Here is an 18830-nt window from a genome sequence, read left to right as displayed (position 1 = left end):
ACTTGTCAGGGATGCTGTAGGCTGTTCTTGCATTGGGCAGGGGGTTGGACTAGATGGTCTGTAAGGCCCCTTCCAACTCTATGATTCTGTGATTCTATGAAATTAACAGTGCAGTCCTAAGACATTCCTGGGAGTAGGTACCAATGAGTAGACATGTGTAGGATCCTGACCTGCTTAGCATGACAAATGCAAGTCACTGATCTTCTTTATAAACTGTGATTTGAGCTTGCTGTGAAGTAAAAAACGGTACTTAAACCCACCACGTGTCCACAAAAACTGATAATCGACAATCTGTTCAGGAGTGCCACGATAGAAATGGCCAGTAGGGAGAAGTCACAGGGAATAATGAATTAGGCGAAAAACAAAGGTTGGGAATGTTGGACAAAGATATGCATTCTCCTGAAGAATAATAGAAACACAGGCCAAAGGCATGCCCTCCTAATCTAGCTATGCTAGAAAATGAATGAGCTTTCTGCAAATGTAGAATTATACTTCAGAGACACAGAAGCAAGAAATGCTGTAGGCCATGGATATTGCAGGAAGAATATAAGAAGAGGTATTTGCATTAAGAATAATATTCGGGAGGAAATTGCCTTGCCTTGCAGAAATTTTTAATAGCAAATGCTCACAAGTTCCATTTATAAGTTTAAATGGAAAGACCTGAGTATTGATTTCTGCAGGGCATTAGGCTGTACAGAAGCTGTGCATTTTCCTTGAGTCTTTGACACTGCACAGAAAACAAACGCCTGTCCAGAGACTATAAACTACTGTGCCTCTGAAAGGTTTCAAAGCTTATTGGTTGGCACAGCATTGAAAACTGATGTCTCCGGCCAGGCATTAGTCAACAGAAATATGCATTATAACTCAGCAGGAGTCTAAAATTGTAACTCAGTTAAGAAGAAGATTTGTAGTATCTTTTCCTCCATCCAAAGTTTTAAAAGATATTCTAAGTTTACAAAAAAGCGAAGCCCTTTTTTGGAGGGAGGTTTCATTTCTTGTTACATGTTTCAATCACTTTTACAGGTTGCTGTATCATCCATTGCTGCTATTGTGGCCATATGGATTTTAATCTTTGCTTTTTATTACGTTACTGCTGCTTACGGCATTTTTAGTGATTTGGGGGCCACTGTTAGTAATTTTATGTGTGTGTGTTTTTTTAAAAAACCTGTTTGTACTCTCTATTGTTATTTTGTTAGAAATCTTCTCCTATGAAGGAATAGAAAGATTTTAAATGAAAAATTGCGGAAATTTATTTAGCCTAGTCTGAAAAGCAAGCATGTTATTGCAAGCAGCAATATATCCCTGTGCTTTCTCAAAAACCAATTTACCTGGAGGGCAGCAAATTTAGCACATGCCAAGCTAAGGTGAGGCATATATCCCTCTGAGAAACAGCAATTTATACGCTCAAAGCTGTGCATACCAGAAATAAACCTGGTTCTTAGTCATTTTTATCAAGCTTACTGTGCAGTTCCTTCAAGCCTAAAATCCCCTAAAACGCCTGGTGGCACTTTGAGTCCAGGCATTGTCCTCATTGAGGACTATAAGACTAAGCAGTTCCAAAACGTCAATTATAAAGGTAGAAGTATATAAAAAAGAAGTTTGTAGCATGTGAAATTTAAAATCCTAGTTTCTAGCTCGGGAGACCGGATGTCATCACAGGCTGGCAACACTAAATGGAACTATAAAATAGTTCTTAGTTAACGCTAACAGTTCCTGTTCATCTGTAACAGGCCTGTTGATCTGCAGTGACCCTCTTTATTTAAAAAAAATATTATTCATAATTAAATAAATACCCTGGGAAATTTTGGAAAGTCCTGCTAAATATGGTATCTCAAAATGATAACCCCCCCCCCAAATTAATACATGTACCCAGAAAAGGATTTGTTTACATGCGCAAAACAAAAAAAAGATTGTGATTTCCTTTCACTGCTGACTCATACAGCAAGCAGGAGACTTTAATGCTTCTGTGATTAGTTCTGTGGAGTTTGTTCAGTGTTTTCACTGAAGACTATTTATCAAAGGTAAATTATTAATCGGTTGCCTTAGGTCAGCATTATGAATTTTATAGTCATCTGCCAAAGTGAACACTAACTATTTTCCCTTCTTGCCTCAAGCTCCAGGAGCAGCTGCATCAACTTCCTTTGCCTGGAGAAACACTTACAAGGAATTAGATTAAAGGGACACACAGCTTCCCCTGGGATGTGGAGCCCTGATCCTGAATACTACAGGCAGGTATGAACTGGGTAAATGGTGGTTCATTGTGGTTCATGGTTTGTTGCATTTCATGAACCACAAACCGCCATGAACTTGCCTGGTTTGTGAACTGGTTCATTTGGTTTGTTGGTTCGTCACTTCCGGGGCTGCAGAAGGTCTGCAGAAAGCCCATCCCCCCCATTGCCTAGGTAACAGATTGATCGGCGCCAGGCTGTCTGCAGTGGAAAACCAGAAAATGAACCAAACGAACCACTCTAAAAATCATAGTAGTTCTTCGTGGTTTGTCAGAAATGAGATCCGACAAACTGCTGGTTCGCAAACCAAAAAAACGCCCTGTTCGTGACAAACTTTGGTTCGTGTTTTGGTTCGTGCCCATCTCTACTGAATACTTTTTGAAATTTCCTGATGGTCTTTTTTTTAATGATGAGTTAAGAAAAGACAAACCACATACTTTTATCTTGGCTTGACAACTTTAGTAAGGTAAGAATGTGTATATATGCTGTACTTCTCCAAGAAAAGTGTATACCTACCATATCTAATTGCAGCAGCATCTGTTAGGGCCTGTACTGCCCATGGGCTACTTCAGGCCCTGTAAGAGCTCATGTAGCCTGCAAATCAACCCTTGTCCAGCAGCTGCCGCAATCTGGGCCACTTAGGCATTGTTTCAGTCAATATTTGAATATTCTGTGGCAAGAGTTGTGATTACAAAATATTATCTCTGTCCACTTAAAAGCTGGCCCACGTGATCCAGTAAAGATTTTTTTTCCTTTTTGCACCATCCTTCCACGCCCCATAATCCAATGGACAGTGGACAGTGTATATTGATGGGGAATGGCAATACCTTGTCCAGGAGTCTTTTCAATTTCATTTGTACATTTCAAATGTCTTTCTGATTTAATATAGCATGATACAGGTTTTTTTTAAAAAGACGTGCAACCAAACACAAAATGTGCCATTCCAGAAAAAGAAAAAGGTATGCATACTTCCAAAAGAATATTTGCACAGTTCAAACATTCAATCAAAGTTGTATTATTTTAGTGAATATTAACAATTGATTGATAACAGTGACCAAAAACTAGGAGAAAAGTAAAGGATCTTCCAGAACCTAAAACTGAATTTTGCTAGAGTTTGTTGTATCTCTTGGGTAAAACTTGAGCATAACACTCTTCTCCATTAGTGCTGTCGAATTCCCAGTTCTTTCATGTACTCTCTATAGATTTCTAAACATCAGGGAATGTGAGCAACAAAGTAGGTGTGCACACATGTGGAAAACACACAGCTATGCTGTAGTGGCATATGCTATGTGCGCTTATCACATCACCATTTTGTGTCATGGTATAGTGCCAATTTTTCCTTTTAAAACACCCCGTTTGGGTAGATATGGATCTCTCTCTACCCTCTGCATATTAGTAATCTCAGCTGTCTTCAAAATGCCAATCAGGCCCCAACTACATGTTCTTATTTCCCCAGGTCTATTCCCATGTCTGGTTGTCAGAGGAGATTCGGGAGTTCTGGACTCGAACTCAGTTCCGAGGTGCGGGGAACTGATTTGAGCCTTTACCACACTTCTTACCGGCCTCCGGAACGCTGCACGAAGCACCCGTAAGATAGCGTCTTCTCACGCAAAATCACACCAGGAAGACACAATGTCGCGCAAAACTCCCTGATGATAGTGTCTTCCTGGCGCGATTTCGCACGAGAAGACGCTATCTTCCAGGTGTTTTGCGCAGTGTTCCGGAGGCCAGTAAGAAGTGTGGAAACGGCCAGAGTTAGGACTGTGGCACATGGAGAGAGGGATCCTAAACCTTTCCTCCATGCCATTTTCCTGCCACAAGTGGCCCTGGGGAGCTGCTATTTGCCGCACTGGAGAAACTATCTTCATGTACATATGCAGCTCATCAGTACATGTAAAGTCTCCCCAACTGGGCAAACAGCAGCTCTGCAGGGCACATTCAGGTCAGGAAAATGGTGAATGGTAGTCTTACGTCTCCTCTCCCTGTGTGCTGCGGTTCTGATCCAAATCAGGCCCCCCCCCCACACTTGGAAACTGAGTTTCAAGCATAGAACTCCCAGACCTCAACTGGCGACTGCACCCAAAAATAGATGCAGGAAAAGTTTAACACAGAGCTGAGCACGTCAGTTTTTCATCTTGACTTGGACTGTGATCACTTTTCCCTCTCTTTGAAGACTCTCCGCTTATTTCCAGCGGGAGCATTATTGCAGCTCCCATCTATTTGCTCGCTTATGAATAATACGGACTAATGAATGTTCATATTTATTACTTGTATGTATAAATTATATTTATTTGATTGGCACACTGCACTTTTGCACGCTTTGCACTAAAAATTTGGTTATAAATTTTGAAGACCTTGTTGATTGTATATTCCCGGCATTCCTTTTCCACATTTGTAATTGCAACAACAGTATACGTGTGGGCAGGTGGAAGGGGAGAGAGTCCGTTCCCACAGCGACATTTTGCAAGTTTGATGTTTGTGACTCAGTTTTGCTTTAACTGCCACTGTATAAAAAGTACAGCAATGTTCAGAGGCACAATGAATGGGAATTAGATTAAAAGTTATTATTAGATTCCAATTAGATGATTAGAAGGCAGCACTAAAGAAGGTTGACAAGCTGGGCTCTGTCCCTCCCTCCCCAGCCAGGCTTTCTGAGTCCCCTGCCTCCTCCTCTCCTTTCCCCTTTAACTCTTTGCCCTTTCACAATTTATGTAATACTAGCAACAAAGCCCGTTGTGGGGAAAATACAAGCTCTAGAAAGGAGAGGGCGGGCAGGCGGGCATTGCCTCTTCCTCCATTACTGATCCTGGCTGGATGAAAGCAGGGGGCGGGCATGGTCACCTCCTCTGTGCTTGATCTTGGCTGAGTGAAGGGTGGTGGGCATTGCCATCTGCTCCATGCCTGATCCCGGCAAGGTGAAGCGGGGTAGGCATTGCCACCTGCTTCGCTCCTGATCCCAGCTGGGTGAAGTGGGGGGGCATTTCTGCCTGCTCCATGCCTGATCCCGGCCTGTTCTTCCCACCCTGGCGCACTCTTTGGAGGTCTGGCTGCCTCATCTTGGCTTCCCTCCCCGGCAGCGCCCTCTGGAGGTGCACCAGGGTAGGAAGTGAGTTGTCTTGAATACGCTTAGCCTTTTATATAGTAGGATAGCTCTGCTGCTCTAAAACTCAATTGCACACTCATAAATTTAAAGGAAAGGGGGGGGAAATGTTTTTAAGGAAAATGTTCTTTTGCTGCAACAGAAGCACAGGCTTGGGAAACAGCACTTGGATCTCCTGAAAAAGCTGATTAGCAACTGCTTGACTCTGAGCAGAGATGTGACAATAACAACTGTGTCAGCTGTGAAATGCTGGTGCTTCAAAAGAAATCAATATAAAGCCCCCCACCAGGTGATCTTCACCTGCAAACTCCCTCCAAGGGTGGAGCATTTGCTTTCTGCTATGGCTGCCTTGACCTGGCAGAGAAGCAGGTGGCAGATGCATGATGCTCATTGTGGGTAGAAAATGTGGTGCATTACACAAACTTAGTCACCCTTGCTGTAGCAAATATTGGCTGTGATCGCACCAGCGGCTGGAAGTCTTTAGGTTCAGGCTTGGATGCGCATTGGTGTACAGTGGCTGTCCAACATCAATAATTATCTGTGAAGCATCTAGGTCAGATAGCACAACTTCTAAAAGGTGTGGGCTAGCCCTGGTGGCTGAATGCTAATAAAGTGGTAGGTCATCCTGGACAAAGCAGCGGGGTTGGATCCAGCCAGCTTTTTCACTCAGTACCACTTAGCTCTCCTCTTTTATCCAGTCACACATGCCTTGTGTTCATGCAAGTCCAGCAGAACTGTTTCAGTAATCAAAAGGGAACCTTCTCCTCCCCTTTCAACCACTGGAAAGCTAGTTGGATCTGAGTTAGACTACAGGGAGCGCAGTGAACCGAAGGTTCGGCAATCGGCATGTTCAAAGCCTCATTCATTTCCATGGGATTCAAGTGCCCCTTCACATTATTTGAGCTTCCTTACAAGGCCAGTGGCTGTGATCCACAAGCTAGTTAAGTTTTTATTTACCAGAGTGGCAGTTTTCCAGATCAGACCATAAGCTACTTCCATCATCTCCAGATTAGCTGTGCTAGATGTTCCTTTGTCTACAAAGAAGTGAAGTCAGTGTGACTCAATTTCCAGCCCTGTCATATCCAAGATAAGCTTTCCTGTTGATTGGTCTGGAAGGATCAGGTTATGGCTGTGCATTCCTAAAGTTGGAAAGCCTGGTTTTCAAACATGACAATAACAACACTGTATCCTTTCCCCTCCAGCCAAAAAGGATATCCTTGCTCAGGAAGAAAAGCCAACCAGATTCAGCAAAGGTAAACTGCATTTAGGGTTTCTTAGTGATTTTTAAAAAGTAGTTGTTTCCCAACACCAATAAACCTTATTCGGACGAGTGCATTGCTACTAACTGAACAAAAGTGATATCCTGTGGTTGCCGGTTCTGTAGATAGCTTGCAGATATATTTCTGTATCATTTACCCCAAACATCCTAGGAGACAAGACTGATACTGAAATATCTGAGACAGAGTGAACAGGAAGGATATTTATACATAGCGTTATGGATCTAAGTGAAGGAAGGATCCCTGAGCCTTAAAATGCATGTTATGGAGAGATGTGTGGGTACCATCTCCCTGGTAACTGAAGCATCACTTGGGTAATGTGATACAGCAGCCAATGACAAGGGGTGGGAGGTTCATTAGCATGATAACATCATACCACATGTTCTCTCAGCTGTGGTGGGAGAGGTGGAGTAACATATACGTTGAACCTCCAATTCAAATAAGAATTCTAAACTGTGTAAATGTTCCAGAAAGTCATCAAATATTTTCTTCATCAGGACATTTCAACATTATTATCAATAAGCCCAGGGTTTCTATTAAATGTACATTCAAACAGAACAGCAGTCCATCTCTGTTTCTTTGATGATCATAGCAGTATGATGCCCCTATTTTAAAATTCTTGTGTGGTGGATTCACACTTTATTTATTTATTCACCTCTTATTTATGTCTTTACTTCATTTTTACCCCCACCTTTCTTCCCAATGATGACCCAAGGGGGCTTACATAATTCTCCACTCCTCTGTTTTATCCTCACAACAACCCTGTAAAGTAGGTTAGGCTGGAAGGGTGTGACTGGCCCAAGGTCATCCAGTGAGCTTCCATGGAAAAGCAGGGATTCAAACCTGGATATCCCAGATCCTAGTCCAACACCAACCACTATACCACATTAAAAACCATCACTACACCACATTAAAATAACAACAACAACATACGATTTATATACTGCTCTTCAGGACAACTTAATGCCCACTCAGAGCGATTTACAAAGTATCCCCACAACAAAACACCCTGGCCGTTTTCACACTACTAACCTGCTTCCGTAACATTGCGAAACATTGCGCAAAAACCGCGGAAGACGCTGTCTTCCACATTTTTTGCGCAACGTTTCGCAACGTTACGGAAGCAGGTTAGTAGTGTGAAAACGGCCCCTGTGAGGTGGGTGGGGCTGAGAGAGCTCCAGAGAGCCGTGACTAGCCCAAGGCCACCCAGCTGGCTTCAAGTGGAGGAGTTGGGAATCAAACCCAGCTCTCCTGATTAGAGTCCCGCACTCTTAACCACTACACCAAACTGGCGTAGCATAAAGGGTGACAAAGCCCAACCAGAGAACAAATTCATACATTAATTTAAAATGCATTTTGGCTCCATTCCCGGAATTGCATGTATGATTCCCAGTAAAGGAAATAGCAGCTCCCTGGGGCTTGGGGTTTGGAGCGGGGAGGCTGAAGTCCCTTCTCCAGGCATGCGTGGTCCCAATCCAAATCAGGCCAACACACATCTGGGAAGCAGGGAACTCCTAGGGCACACGGGGTCCAGTGACCTCATGGCAGCACCAAGGACTTCGTAACATGTGAATTGGCTGGAATTCCAAAGGTGCAACTTAACACCAGTTCCACCAAGCCTGACATGCTACACAGGATGCAAAGAAGAGGCCTTAAGTTCATAGCCTCAGACATCTTTTTCCCCCTCCTCCTCTCTCTTTTTAAAACATCCCATCTAACATAGAGTTCTGAAGAATTCAAAAGCTTGCCCGTGGATTTTTGTGTTATTTGGGTCAGTCTTCATAAAAGGTGGCTTTTGCTTTGAGAAGTTTTAAGTATCCCTTTCTTGCACAACCAAGCCAGCGGCCTACCAAGAAGAAGAGAGTTTTACATTTACTGAGCAATGGCAAAGGTACAAGTCAGAGGGAGCCATTAGCCCACTGGGGAAGGGCCAGATACCCTTCCTAGTTTTGAAGAGAGGAGCACGTTACTTTTTGTGATGACAACGGGCAATGTTGTGTAGTGGCTAGAGTTTCAAACTATGATTTGGGGAGAAAGATGTGGTATAAATGAAGTAAATAAAACATACTTTACCTAGAAATAAGAGCCCTGTGGTGCAGAGTGGTAAGCTGCAGTACGATCCAAGCGGAAGCCGGGTTCAGGTAGCCGGCTCAAGGTTGACTCAGCCTTCCATCCTCCCGAGGTTGGTAAAATGAGTACTCGGTTTCCTGGGGGTAAAGCGTAGATGATTGGTGAAGGCAATGGCAACTCACCCCGTAAAAAGTCTGCTAAGAAAATGTCGTGATGCGACATCCCCCGTGGGTCAGTAATGACTCAGTGCTTGCACAGGGGACTACCTTTACCTTTACCTTTACCTACCTAGAAATAATGGCATGTATCCTACACCATGGTAAGCAGAATTCCTACACCATGCATGGTAAGCAGAATTCCCTGCATTCTTCTCTATTCATGCAGCCCCTTCAAACCCTCATGGGACCCTCATGGAGGTATAGCCACAGGGACTGCAGGTGTGAGGCATGACGAGGAGGTGAAATTGCTCTGCTTTCCTCTTCTGCAAGCGGCACTCTGCTAAGGAAAGGGGTCAATTTCATCCCCTTCTCCTCTCTCCTTCTAGCCCATCGACCCACATGGCTGTTCCTCCACAAAGATCTTGCAACCCCAGGAATGATCTTCCTGGGAGTCAGAAGGAGCTTCAGGAACAGGAAAAGTTGAGTGCATGGATGGTTGGATACACACCGAGATTAGTATATCCCAGTCTATTGTTGTGGGAATAATAATAAAATACTTTGTAAACCGCTCTGTGGGTGTTAAGTTGTCCTGAAGGGTGGTATATACATCAAATGTTGTTGTTGTTATTTAGGAAAAACCTGAGGGGTTGCCTCAGAATGCCAAGCGATCTAAAGTCACTCAAGAAGAGTCCAAAGGCACGAGGAAGAAAAAGGCAAGCTTGCCACATGAAAAGGAGTCCTTTTACTTTCAGCGATCTTGAAAAAGGTTTCCAATACACCCACACCGTTTCCTTCACAGCAGAATCAAGGATACCATAAATCATTCTTGAAAGGTTTCTCCAGAGGGTGGCTTCTTGAAGCTCTTGACTCAGTGCTATAGTAAGGGCACAACTACTGCAAATATGCTCTGGCCATTGTGTTAGAGTCACTAATGTGACATCCCATCCATAATATGTGGGCAGGGGAACAGCCTAGTCGCAGACAGAGATTCCATTACTTGGTGCTTCCCCACCCTTAGAATAAGGATAATAGAATAAATATCTGTCTCTTAAACAAAGCCATCCAGCAAGAGACATAGGGTCCCTAAGGAATTAAACAATTGGAAGAAAAGCTTCACAAAATGGTACAAGCAGAGAAGAGCGGGCAGTTATATTGCTCATAATTCATTACACTACAAATATTTTCAAGTAGAGACTCCTGAGAAAATCATGCAACAATCTCACGGTAAACGTGCACACATTATATTTTAATATTTATGCTACTTGTAGTGCACCTTTCTTACTGAAACTCAAAACAGATTATACCGTGTAAATTAATACCATCAACGGGATGGAACATCCAATAAGCAACGTAATGGGATTAGGATTGTGGAAATCTGTAACCAAGCAGAAATCTAAAACAAAGCTGAAACACGGTTTAAGTATTAACATGGTATGTTAAACAATGCAGAGATTACATTGTGGGATAATAGATACAGCAACAGATAATATGTTCTATAGTATAGTTCAGTCTTCCTGAACCATTCCATTGTAATACCGTCCTATTTCTTTTGTAAAAATGCCCTCTTGAATAATTCAGTTTTGCATAGTTTGCAAAATGCTAGGAGAGTGGGAGACTTCCTGACATCACCAGGCAGACCATTCCATATGGTGGGAGCCCCAACAGAGAATATGCATGTGTTGGAAGTAGAGATGGGCACAAACCAAAATACAAACCAAAATTTAGCACGAACCAGGCCAGTTCATGGTTCGCAAACCAGCGGTTCATTAGAGCCCATTTCTGATGAAACACCACGAACTTTAGGCTGGTTCATTTGGTTCGTTACTGCAGACACCCTGGCGCCGACCAATCTGTTTCCTAGGCAACAGGGGATGGACTTCCTGCAGACCTTCTGCTGACCCAGAAGTGGTCTTCTGCTGGCCCAGAAGTGACCTTCTGCTGACCTGGAAGTGGTGATCTGCAGGCCTGGAAGTCACATTTTCATGAACCAAAATAAACCAATTTGCGAACTGGGGCAGGTTCGTGAAAGTTCGTGGTTCATGAAATGTGATGAACCACAAACTACACAGTTCAGGGTTTTTTCCAGTTAGTGCCCATCTCTAATGGGAAGCTGTAGATTTTGCCTATGTGCAGGGTGGTACGTGCAGAAGGCCCTGCTCAGATAAGCGAAGCTATTGTGGAGAAGCGTAGGGGAGAGGTGGTCCTGCAGATATGAGATGCCAAGGTCATGAAGGACTTCATATGAAATAGTTAATACCTTGAATTAAGCCTGGGAACTGATGAGTAGCCAGTAGAGTGACTGCAGAATGGAAGTAATATGCATGATCTACTTAGCTCCTAATAACAACCAAGATGCAGTGTTCTGTACCAACTGAAGTCTTTGAGTTGACTTTGAGGAGTGCATTACAGTAGACTAGTCTCGATGTAACTGTGGCTTAGATACAGATGCCCCTTGTCCTTGCCCCCAACCCTCCCACTGGTTTCCAGAATCATCCTGGTAACCCTAGTTGGTACTGTTGCTCTCTAGAACACACTCTCTTCCATAAGCCAAAAAGATTTTAACAACAACAACATTCAATTTGTATACTGCCCTTCAGGACAACTTAATGCCCATTGAGTGGTTTACAAAGTGTGTTTTTATTATCCTCATGACAATCGCCCTGTGAGGTGGATGGGGCTGAGAGAGCTCCGAGAAGCTGTGACTGACCCAAGGTCACCCAGCTGGCTTCAAGTGGAGGAGTGGGGAAACAAGCACAGTTCTTCCGATTAGAGTCCTGCTGCTCTTAATCACTACACCACTACACCACTACACCACTACACTGCTATCCAAATCCTTGCAGAACAATGTGAGCGGCATACGGCTTGATTTGCCAGAAGACCCCTTTGCCAGAGTCCTTGACAGATCCTGCTAAAAACTAGGGCAGAACAAAGAAGGAGTCTTTCCTGTCACCCATTTAGTCCAACCAGAAATGTTGCTGCATTCCACTCACGCTCTCCAGCAGCGACCGGCTGGTGGCTGACACATAAAGCTGAGCAAGTTTGGTTGCGTTTTCTTTTCAAATGGACTTTGCTATAGTTGGCTTGGTGTGTCTTCAGCTTATCTTAATTTTAAGTGGCTCATCAGGCTGCCCGTTGGCTGCCTTGTCCTTGGAAACCGACTGCGATCTCAAGGGGTTTCTAAGTTAACCATAAATATTTGGACATGGAATTGAAGAAGAAGAAACTCCGATAGAACAAAGGCAGTCAGCAGTCGCCAGAAGTTGTGTTTTGTTCCCCAGGGGGGAAAAAACAACTTGTTTTGCTGAATGTGAAAACAGCCTTGAACATTTGTAAAGTGAAAATCAGTGACTAGTATTCTTCTGAATGCTGAAATGTGGGCAAAAGTGGGAGGTCAAAGGCCTGACTTCCAGAGACACAATTTACCAGGCAGTCACCCAGTCAAACCAGATTCTGAACCATTTTTTAAAACAAATATTTCCCCTTGATGCTTTGAGACTGCACCCCAGGGCACATTCCGCTCAGATGCTTCATGCCTCTGATCTGGTGCCTGCTGCCCCAGGGATTTTTGGTGAAGGAATGCAGTGAAGAGGTAGAGAAAATACCTTCCTGTGCCAGACCTCACTTGGAAATGCAAACGCCGTTTTCTAAAGGCTCTCGCAGCTGACACATTAGATGGCACTTGATTTAGGTATGCCCCTACCTCCGTTTATGTAATAGATCAAGGCCGAAGAGAAAAAACAGACATTGCTGTGCTAATCTGACCGGTTCATTTTGTTCTAGTGTAAAATACATTAAAAACTTCAGGGATTTAGTTTATCTTGCAAGAAATAAAGGGACAAGTTAAACAGCAATTGTTTGTGTATTCAGTTGTTGTCCCCTCTCTCCCTGCACGGAAATTAGGACAGCATGCATTATTTATTTACTTCATTTATATTCCACCTTTTTCTCCAGTGCAAACCCAAAGCAGCTTACATTATTCTCCTCTCCTCCATTTTATCCCCACAACAACCCTGCGAGGAAGGTTAGGCTGAGAGTGTGTAACTAACTCAAGGTCACCTAGTGAGCTTCCTTGGAAAAATGGGGATTCAAATCGGGGTCTCCCCAGATCCTAAACTGCTACTCTAACCACTATACCACACAGGCACTCACCTCCTTTGTTTTATCTTTGCAGTAGCCCTGTCAGGTAGGTTAGGCTGGGACAGAGAGTGACTGGTTCAGGACACCCAGCACATTTCATGGCAAGTGTGGATTCTAATTGGGAGGGGGCGGTCTCTAACCACTCTAACCACTACACAACACTGCTTAGTTCTGTTGTGGGCACAAGTCATGAGCAGTGCACCAACCTTACTTTTGAGCTATTTACTGCTAGTATATAATATAAGCATTGACCCATTTGCCCCTGACTTGACCCATTTGACCAAGGCCTGCGTACATGGCTAAACTAAAGAATTTTAATCAACTACCATGCTATTTTGGTCAATTAAATTATAGTGACAGAAAGTTCCAAATGCATTTATCTACTGTTGTGACAAAAGGCCATTCCCCCCTCCCCTTTCTTGGATATGTAAATAAGGGCTGTGGCAGAGTTTAGTATGGATTTGTTGTGGTTTGACTTGAGCTTATTCTTAACCTTCTTCATTCAGGTTCATAAACAAGACTCCCAGCCAATTCGGTCTCTAATGTTTTGACTAGCTCTCAGAGAAAGCAACGTGCCCAGATTCCTTGGCAAACAAGTCAGCATGGAAAGGTTCCCTCAAGGGAGACTGTCTGAAAGGGAGGAAGTTAAAAACTGGAAGTTAAAAACTGAAGCGGAAGTCCTAACAGCATCCGAGGAGCTGGGAATGATCAGATTCCTTGAGACAACACTGGAGTTCTGTCATCAGAACTCCATCACTAATTATCATTCCGCTTCTTCCAGGGATCTTTAGACATGCTCCCAAGAAGATACCCATAAGAAACAGTGACACATAGTGGTTCGCATTCTAAAGCATGTTCTGACAGACCCAGATACAAATCATCAGTCCGCCATGGAAGCTCACTTGGTGATAGGGTTACCAGCTTTTAGATGGGGCCTGGAGTTCTTCCAGAATTGCAATTCATCTCCAGGCTAGAGAAGGCAATTCCATTGGAGGAAATGGCAGTTTCAGAAGGTGAACTCTGTGACATCACATTGCTGAGCTTCTCATCTCCCCAAGCTCCACCTTCCCCAGCCTCTGCCCCAAATCTCCAGGAATTTCCCAAGCCAGAGTTGGCAATCTTATTGTTGACTCTGGGCCTCTCTTTCTCTCTCTCAGCCTAAACTACTTCCAGGTGAGGCCTGGAGGAATTACAGTTGATGTCCAGAGATCAGTTCCCGTGGAAAAAAATGGCTGCTTATTTGTTTTCTTTTATTTCTAAGTTCTGTTTTTTCTTCTTTTTCTTGTAAGCTTTTTACTATTCTTTTCTTTATTTTGCTTTCTGCCCTTTTATTGGGCTTTTAATTCTATGAATAGAATATGAATAATTATTAATAGAATTTTTAAAAAATTAAAAAAAGAAGAGAAAATGGCTGCTTCAGAGAATGGACTCCGATGGCAACATATCCCTTCTCCAAAGTCCACCTTTCCCAGGGTCCACCCCTGAATTTCCAGGAATTTCCCAACCCAGTGGTAGAAACCCTATTCACAGAGTTGCTGTTGTGAGGATAATTTGAAGGAAGGAACAATTGAGAGTATAAAATGGAAGGTATAGATATCTAAATATTAATAGGAAAGAGCAAGAGTCCAGTGGCACCTATAAGACTAATAAAATTTGTGGTAGGGTACAAGCCTTTGTAAGTCACAGCTTACTTCTTCAGATACCAAGGAAACCAGGAACCAAACCCAGTTCTCCAGGTTAGAGTCCCACCACTCTTAACCACTAAACCAAACTGGTTCTGTTCCTGTCTCTGCAGCATTACAGCCCAGTAGGGGAAGGGAAGGGCATTCCCAGGCTACAGGGTGGGACATCAAAATCCCTATCGTGTCTGCATTTTCATGCAGATACAAAAGAGAAAAGAGAAGGGTGTGGGGGCTAGACATGGGCATGAACCAAAAAAAATTAATGAACCTATGGTTCGTGGTTCGGTGCTGCCGACGAACCCAAACAAATGAACGTAACAAACATTTCCCATTACCGAACCAGTTCGCGGTTCATGGGTGTCGGAACGGCCCCCATTGCACTTAGAGAGCTCATATTCACAGGAAGTGTTTAGCAGGCTCTCCTCCAGCCAGCACTCAAGTTTGGTCAAGATTGCAAAAGGAATCTTGGAGTTATACCCTCTCCAATCCGAGGCCCCCAGGAAACTCCCACTCGATACAATTAGAGCCACCAGTTGACGTTGGCCCAGTGTACAAGGGGTTGGCCATTAGAACTGCCTATCAGTGTTTGCAGGGATGAGATTGGAGTGCCCATGGCTACAGAACACCCCCCTTCCCCCTCCCTCCCCCTGGGTGACTTCTCCCATGTAACCAATTGTAACCAATGTTCAGCTCCATGGTTGGAAGGAAGATCTGCCAATCAAGGTAAGCTAGTCTTCCATTCGGGTTTCCAGAGCGACAGAAGGAGTGCAGACAGAGTTCAGGCATTCCCCCAGCTCTGTTTCCAAGGGAATTCATTGATGGTGCCTGACTGTCTGGCTTCACGAACCGCAGGCAAACGCAACGAACTGGGCTTCCAACGAACGCTGGTTCATTGGCCATGGACCCTCACAAACCGCCGGATTGTGAACAGACGATCAGGCGGTTCATGGGTTTTTTGGTTTGTAATGTGGTTCGTGCCAATGTCTAGTGGGGCAGCAGAACCAGTGATCACAGGAGGAATTGGTGTGTGCAGATACTATTCCTGCCGTGTGCTGTGGTGGGGGCACATGTTCCCCAAGTAAGAACAGCATTGGACATATAATGTGAGCTCAGGGGGACTCTGAAGTAAAATGGAGTTTTGTGCACCTCAAAGTTTTCAAGTCACAGGAATTCTTTAAGAAGCTAACATGGCTTTCTCTCGTGAATTTCCCTCAAATAATCTCCTCCTCTTTTGCGCTTTTTCCAGAAGTTGGTAAAGACACTTTTATCTGATCAGGAATTTGTAGGCCAGGCTTTAAGAGTGGCTCTTGCTGTTTCTATTTTTCTTTCTGGGTTTTAAAAATTGATTTTATGACGTGTCATTATTTTAAAGCTTAGGTTAATTCTTTAGCACAATCCTCTTTGAGAACATTTTAAGTGGAGAAGTGGTAAAGCAATACGCCTCCCCACTGATGAACCAGCATATCAAAGAGCTTTCTGTAGAGAATGGGCCTTAACGACCCCTCCTGGCTATTGGTTACCAAGTGAGATCATCTTTGGAAGGTGCACAGATTCAAGAATCATGGAGAACAGGTCATTCATTGGTTTCAAGCCATGAAAACTAAATGGAACCTCCAGATTCAGAAGCAGTCAAATCCAGTGCCAGGAGGCAACTTACAGGAAAGGGCTTGTTCTCAGTGCCTTGGCTCTCCAGGGCCAGTGGTAAGCCATTGTGTGAATTCTGGGGAAGATGGAGCAGCTGTCTGATCCAGCAGAGCACCACTTATATTATTGTGATTTGCCGGAGGAGCGTAGCTATGCTTGTCAGCCAGTGTCCCAGTGATCTCAGTCCAGGTGACCAGGGCTTTTCTTCTGGGAAAAGAGGTGGTGGAACTCAGTGGGTTGCCCTTGGAGAAAATGGTCACATGGCTGGTGGCCCCGCCTCCTGATCTCCAGACAGAGGGGAGTTTAGATTGCCTTCCATGCTGCTCCAGAGGCACGGAGGGTAATCTAAACCCCCCTGTCTGGAGATCAGGGGGCGGGGTCACCAGCCATGTGACCATTTTCAAGAGGTTCTAGAACTCTGTTCCACTGTGTTCCGGCTGAAAAAAAGCCCTGCAGGTGACTATTCTTAGGATTCCACTCTAAAATGCTTTTTGGTTCTGTTCTCTAATGTCTTGCTATTGCTTTCCCCCTCTTACACCTAATTGATTAGATGTGTACTTAACGAGAGTTCATGCACGCCCCTTAAAATGCAAACACATTTCACAGAGAAGCAAGTGACTGACCGTGAGGTTGAGGTGAATGTCCTTTTGGCGACACACCTCTCCGGAATTGTATCAGTTCAGATAGCCAGTGCTGGTCCAAGGGGCATGGAAGGAGGAGGAATGGACTAGAGCAGACGTGGACAGATTAGGGCCCAATGACTCCATCCAGCACGTGGGAGCTTTTCATCCAGTTCTTGGCCTTATCAGTTTTTGGCTGACCCCCAGCATGTAGCATCACTCATGGAGGGGGGGTTGATGCTATCCAAACCTTGTTTAGAAGCTTGAAGGAAAGGATTGCTGGCAATCATGCATTTGAATGAGAATGACAGCCACACCTTGATCTCCAGTCTGTAGTAGGTAACATCTCCAGGGGATTCTCAGTGCCACCAGCTCATGCAAAGTAAAACACAGGTGGACAGCAGCTCTGTGGGATTAGTGACTCTTCTGGAAATAGGAAAGCCAGGGCTCAGCACTCACAAGTACACCAGTTGTGTGACTACTATCCATTAGCCCCAGCTGATAGTCTCTCTGAAATGACACACCAACTGTAGCTTAGGTTTTCAGAACCCCTGGTTGCAAAGACTTTTTCCTAAGAATTGCAATTTCAACAATATCCAGGAGAAAAAAAACCCTTACAATGCAGTATGAAAGATCTCTGTAGAAGAGAGCTTGAAGCATGACTATATTCCTCCACCACCCCTTAAAAAAACATTTCCTGCCAACTCTTTTCTGGGGAAAGAAATTCTCTTTGTACTTGGTATTTTGGAGTCAGAATCTGCTCATCAAACCCAGCAGGGCAGAACTTCTCTCTGACAGCCCAGATGGGTGGCATACCAGCAGGGGAACATAATTGCATAGAGACTGCAGAATGAAACGTTCTAGCTGAGCAGAAGGCAGGCTTTCAAAACCCAACGAGCAGAGGCCAAACTTTGCAGACTTGGGAAGCTAACTTTAACCAAGAGACACCACTGAGCTACATCTCACAGAGCAGAGTATCTGAAACCCTCAAAGAAAGGCTCCTTCACATACAATCCTATGCAAAGTCACTCCACTCTGGGTCCATTAAGAGTGTAACTCTGCTTGGGATGTAGCTGTAGCTCTCTTACTGCTGCACGTTGCCAGCTGCCTCCACTGAAATATATTCAGCCTCATCATGTACGTGAGAACCATTTCTTTAGAAGCCAGTTTCTGTGGGGCTTACCCCCAAGTCAATGCATATGATTGCAACCCTTGAATTTAAGAGATGCTCAACACCTTATCCAAGACTCAGGTTTTCCACTAAGGGTGAACTTGACAGGGAGCTGCAACTGTTACAGATGCCTGCCAAGAGCACTGGTACGAGACACGTGTTTGCTCTCTCGGTTGCCGCATTCACACTCTCGATCCAGATGGCTTTCAGACTGAACATGTTTGCAAAGCAGTTGTGCTGTGGATCTGGCACATCCTGTGAAACGTCAACTTGAAAAAAAGCAACAAAGATCACGCTTAGCATTTATATAAGACTCCAGAGAGTTCAAAGTGCTTCCTGTATGATTGTGCACCAATCCTCATAACAGCCCTGCAAGGTAAGATCATTATCCACACTGAGAGTGGCACCGGAAAGATTTGAAACAAGTCCTCCTAGTTTGTAGAGAAGCCTCTTCTATAATACTTAACTGACTTTAAGCATATTAACCCTACTTTTCCTCCTAGGAGACCAGGGTGGTAGGGTTACCTGCTCCAAGATGGGAAATTCCTGGAGATCTGGGGGGTGAAACCTGGAGAAACCTGGAGAAAGTGTGATTTGGGGAGGGAGAGGACCTTGGCATGGCATAATTCCATAGAGTCCACCCCCCCAAAGTAGCCTTTTTCTCCAGGTGAACTGATCTCTGTGGCCTGGAGACCATTTGTAATTCCGGGAGATCTCCAGCTACTACCTGGAGGCTGGCAACC

At 44.2% G+C, this 18830-nt stretch overlaps 1 long non-coding RNA gene across 1 annotated transcript; it reads left to right on the top strand.

Moving 5' to 3' along the window:
• Positions 1-2121: 2121 nt before the first annotated feature.
• On the top strand, positions 2122-9669 carry LOC129335798 (uncharacterized). Its single transcript, XR_008597640.1, has 3 exons — positions 2122-2232; positions 6531-6581; positions 9466-9669. It is a non-coding gene; the product is annotated as an uncharacterized LOC129335798 (long non-coding RNA).
• The last annotated feature ends 9161 nt before the right edge of the window (positions 9670-18830 follow it).

Source organism: Eublepharis macularius, chromosome 1 (genome assembly GCF_028583425.1).
Source record: "Eublepharis macularius isolate TG4126 chromosome 1, MPM_Emac_v1.0, whole genome shotgun sequence".
NCBI classification, from domain to species: domain Eukaryota; kingdom Metazoa; phylum Chordata; class Lepidosauria; order Squamata; family Eublepharidae; genus Eublepharis; species Eublepharis macularius.
This window is presented reverse-complemented; position numbering and strand designations above follow the sequence as displayed.